Source organism: Myotis daubentonii, chromosome 1, assembly GCF_963259705.1.
Source record: "Myotis daubentonii chromosome 1, mMyoDau2.1, whole genome shotgun sequence".
NCBI lineage: Eukaryota > Metazoa > Chordata > Mammalia > Chiroptera > Vespertilionidae > Myotis > Myotis daubentonii.
In genome coordinates, this window is record NC_081840.1 from 109,123,565 (window position 1) to 109,128,628 (window position 5,064).

The window sequence follows — 5,064 nt, forward strand, 5'->3', positions numbered from 1 at the left end:
AACATCCTCACCAGCACTTGTTGTTTGTTAATTTATTGATGATAGCCATTCTGATAGGTGTGGCTTCAGTTCGTATTTTCCTGATAGTCATGGTGAGCATTTTTCACATGTCTGTTGGCCATTCCTCCTCTTTAGAGAAATGTCAATTCAGGTCCTCTGCCCATTTTTAAATTAGATTTTTTTTTTTTTTTTGGTTTTAAGTTGTATGAGTTTTTTATGTTCTGGATATTAACCCCTTATTGGATGCATCATTTGCGGCTATCTCTCCCATTCGGCAACTGCCTTTTCATCTTGTAGATGGTTTCCTTCACTCGCAAAACTTTTTTGGTTTGTGGTTATCATGAGGTTTATGTATATTATTCTATGTCTATAGCATTCTATTTTAAGCTGATAGGAATTTAAGTTCAAATATATTTTCTAAGGACTACATTTTTACTCCTCCTCCATGCTTTGTGTTATTGATGTCATGTTTTAGATCTCTTTGTGTTGTATATTACCTAACTATTTACTGTAGTTTGAGTTTGATACATTTTTATTTTTACCTTTAACTATCTGATTCACTGTATTTATTAAATATTTGGCTTTAACAGTGAGATTTTTTCCTTTCTCATATTTTTTTATTTCTTGTTATGGCCTTTCCTTTTTTGCTTAAAAAAGACCTTTTAATATTTCTTTTTTTTTTAAAGGGGAGAATGATGATTTTTATTTTTATTTTTTAAAATATATTTTATTGATTTTTTACAGAGAGGAAGGGAGAGAGAAACATCAATCAGCTGCCTCCTGCACACCTCCTACTGGGGATGTGCCTGCAACCAAGGTACATGCCCTTGACTGGAATCGAACCTGGGACCCTTGACCAGTTAGGGCTAATATTTCTTGTAAACCTGGTTTAATAGTGATGAATTTGTTTAGTATTTGCTTCTCTGAGAAACTCTTTATTGCTCCTTCAATTCTGAATAATAAACTTGCCAGCTAAATTATTCTGGGTTATAAGTTTCTTTCTTTCAGCACTTTAAAGAAGGCCTGCCACTCCCTTCTGGCCTGTAAAGTTGCTGCTGAGAAATCAGCTGATGGCCTTATGGGGTTTCCTTTATATGTAACTCGTGTTTTCCTCTTTCTTCCTCCCATTGTCTCTTTATCTTTAACTTTTGCCATTTTAATTACAATGTATCTTGGAATGGGTCTCTTTGAGTTCATCTTTTCTTGGATGGGCAGGGAGTATTCAAAATTAGGCCTGTAATTTTTGGATTGTCACCGAAGGCTACTTGGGATTTCAGGCACATGGTTAAGCGTCAGAGGAAAAGTGGTCGTAGGAGACAGGAGAAGGGCTACATGCAGTGCTGACCATTTCCTTAAGGGAAGGAGAATCCGCCACAGAAGAGAATACTGCTGGTTTTGCTGTGCTAAGTAAAGAAAAGGAAGGGGAGGTCAGCACAGAACCTGGGGTGATCCTTGCACATGGAAGCGTCCAGATGGCGGCGGAGACGGCTACAGCCTCTGTGCGTTCCTCACTGACCTCCGCAAAGGACTTGTGCCTGACCGTGGGCAGAAACAGTTACCTCACGGAGAACATTTTGGAAAAGTATGCCCTGTCCCACTCAAAGGCATTGGCCATGCCCAGAGAGTAAAGGACATCCTCCATGCTGTCATTCTCCTCCAGTTTAAATCTAGAGAGGGCGACAGCAGGGCCGGGGTGGCAAAGCCTGGCCATGCTGAAGGGGCGGTGGCAGAGGTGCTGGCGTGGTAGCAGAGGCCTCGCGTCCCAGCAGAGGCGGAGGAACATCCTGCTCAGGTGACGAGGAGCCTTTGAGTCCCCAGCAAGGAAGGCAGCCGCCCCTGGACACCTTCACTGCTGGGCCACAAGGGCTCGTTCGCACCCAGACTTGCAAATTCGAGGACACCTCTCTCTGGAAGGCCAGAAAAGGGGATTGCGGTGCAGGGAATTCTCAGAAGGAAGGAGCCACATACCTGGGACTGGAGGAGCTTGCTTCCTGGGAACGTGCCTATCTGTTGTGTAGGAGGCAGAATGTCACACTGACTCTTCAAGGGGAGCCTGCAGGGGAAGGAGACCAACATGCAGTATCTCACCCTCTACTACAAGGTACATCGTGCAGTCCTTTCTTTATAAATGAAAAGTAGAAGACCATTCTACAAGAGAAGGATTCCAGGGGCTTAAAAATGCAAAGATTGATATTAAAAAATCATGTGGAGGAACTCAAGGAATGTTTAGAAGACCAAAAGTCCCCAATGACAAGCACAAAAAGCAACTATTTTTGAACTTTGTTTTTCTTCTCAGTGCTGTTTGCATTGATTTCCCACATGTAGTCCTTTTGCTCAGGAAGTCTTGTCTGTCACAGAGGTTGGAAAATAAACTACCCCAAACAGTCATGGAAATGTTGAAAGAAGGCTTGAGTTTCTCATGTTTGAATTTTCTCTTGTTTGACTGGAAGGGGTTTTTGTATAACTAAAACCTCAGTGCATAAGGGAGACTTAGAAGGAACACATAATTTTGCGGGCGGTCATGAAAAAAGATGGCACTTGGGGTTAAGTGGTCATTCTCTGGATTTGACTCCAGATGTGGTAAAGAAGCTTTGGGGAGTCAGTCACCAGGTTCATCAACGACTTCCTGTAGTGTCTTAGCTCTCATGTCACAGTGAAGCATTAGAAAAGCCTACACTTTTTGTTGATAGAGAGCCAGTTGAAATAATGTTGATAGAGTTTTAGTTTTAGGAAAAATTGGTTTGATTATTAGCTTTATTACTATTAGGTATATGAACTTGGGCAAATCACTTAGCCTCTGAGTCTAGCTTTCTCACAAAATGAGGATATTAAGCTCACCGATTTCTGAGTTTCTAGCTAATTCTAGAGTTCTATATTTCTACATAGTTGAATTATATGCTGTTGCTGGGAGTATGACTAACATCTTTGAAGCTACTAATTTTATGTCATGCTATAAAGTCCAAAATTGTTGTTTTCAGAATATATTATTTGACCTACAGTATGTCCAAATCAATTTAACAAAACCATCTTATACAGAAAAAATAAATCTAGGGAGGAACACTTCCATCTCTTCTTCATCCATCATATCTGGCCTCGTCCATAATATGAATTTCTCCTGAATAAGTTATTTTCCACCATTTCCAAATTGACATTTTCATCAGGAAGCATGATGAACATCTTCAGCTCTTTGCCAACATAAGGCAGCACCAGAATTTTGGTGAATATTTCTCCTGTGTAGGTCATATTAAAGGTAGTCATTTGCACAGGTTTCTCCTTATTCTTGCTGACTTAAAGTGGTCTTTCCTTGGTCTGCTGTTTGTTAAACGGATTATTCCTTAGGAGAACATGGAATTCATAAGAACTAGACAAGCAACTTGACTAACTCAATTTGGAGACAGCAACTCTAATTTTACTTTCTGTCTTGTTAGCCATCTAGGTGTTTATGTGTTTTCTAGCCTCCTTTGTAGCTTTGAAGAAGTTGATCTCTTCCATCTCTGCTTCATAGAGTTTGAGGCAGGAAGATGAGTTGAATCATAAGATTTTTCTCTCCAAAGAGCCTGTTGTCAGTTCTAAGTAAGTACTACATGCCAGTCCTGTTGACTTCAAGGAGAAGTGATTGGACATATTCACTTCTACCATTACTTTTACTTAAAGAAAGTGCCTGGACCATCTGGACTGTGGTGTTTCCCTTTGCCCCCATGAAGAATATGGACAAGGCAGAGGAGATTCTCATGGGTGAGAAAACACGTTTTTTGAGTGATCTTCAGAAGGCTTTTCAAAAGGTATAAGGAAAAAAAAAAGGTATAAGGCAAAAGTACCATTTGCTTCCGACATAGTATTCATGATGGTGAGTCCCAGATGTCAGTAATGCAGTCAGAGTGAGCGGAGCAGGTTCTGAGTTCATCTTGTTGGAAACTTTCTGTTTTTCTGGACGTGGGTGTCTGTTTCCTTTCCCAGGTTAGGAAAGTTTTCAGCCATGATTTTTTAAAATAAAGTTTCTGTTCCTTTCTCCTTTTCTTCTCCTGTTGGAAATCCCTATAATGTGAATGTTTGAGTGCTTGATGTTGTCCCAGAGGTTCCTTAAACTATCCTCATTTTTTTTTTTAATGTGCCTCAGGCATGAAACAGCTCTGGCCACCAAGACAGGCATCAAGCTAGGATGAACTAAGGACTGCATGTCTGCTCTGCCCCTGATTGATATAAGAGCAACACCACCAATCAGGTGTCTTCTTGCCCATTGCCAGGGGGGTTATCCTCATTTTTAAAAATTCATTTTTCTTTTTGCTTCTCTGATTGGTTGATTGCCTTTAGTCTGCTTTCCAGGTCACTGATCCGTTCTTCTGTATTAGCTAATCTGCTATTGATTCCTTCTAATGTATTTTTTATTTCAGTTATTGTATTTTTCAGGTAGGCTTGGTTCTTTATTGTAGTTTCTAACTCTGTTGAAGTTCTCCCTAAATTCCTCAATTCCACTCTCAAGTTTGGTGAGCATCCTTATGATAATTTATTTGAATTCTTTTTTTCTTTTGAATTCTTTATCAGGCAAATTACTTATCTCCATTTCCCTAGGATTTTGGTTTTTTTTTGTGTGTGTTTTTCTTCCCTGGAGATTTTTCTTGTTCCTTTATTTGAGATTCTTCTGTCTTTTCATTTTGTTTGACTTTCTATGTTTGTTTATATAAATTACACAAAATAACTACCTCTCCCAGTCTTTAAAAAGTGGTTTTATATAGAAGCAGTCTCTGCATCAGCTAACTGTGCCAGATGGTTTTTGAAGGTTAGTTGGGGCTGAGCAGGTGCCTATGGCACACCAGAGCACTGGCCCACAGAGCCAAAGAGGCTCCAGGTGGGAGGGCCAAGTGTGTGTAGTAATGCCCGGTTGATCCTGCTTGCTGCCTTTGTTCAGGGACAAAATGGGCTTGGGAACATGCTGCAGAGACCTTGCAGGTAGGTCAAAGCACCTGGATGGAGCCCATACCCACCCTATGGAGGTGAAAGGGGACATAAACAATGGTGCTCAGAGGCACCTCTGACCTTGGAGAACTCCTGCAGTCCCTGGAGAGC

The 5,064-nt window shown here is 40.6% G+C and overlaps 2 pseudogenes; both read right to left on the reverse strand.

The window, feature by feature from the left end:
* Window positions 1-1,352: 1,352 nt before the first annotated feature.
* On the reverse strand, window positions 1,353-3,843 carry LOC132226254 (serpin B6-like; annotated as a pseudogene).
* A 261-nt stretch (window positions 3,844-4,104) lies between these two features.
* On the reverse strand, window positions 4,105-4,249 carry LOC132225054 (small nucleolar RNA SNORA48; annotated as a pseudogene).
* Between the last annotated feature and the right edge of the window lie 815 nt (window positions 4,250-5,064).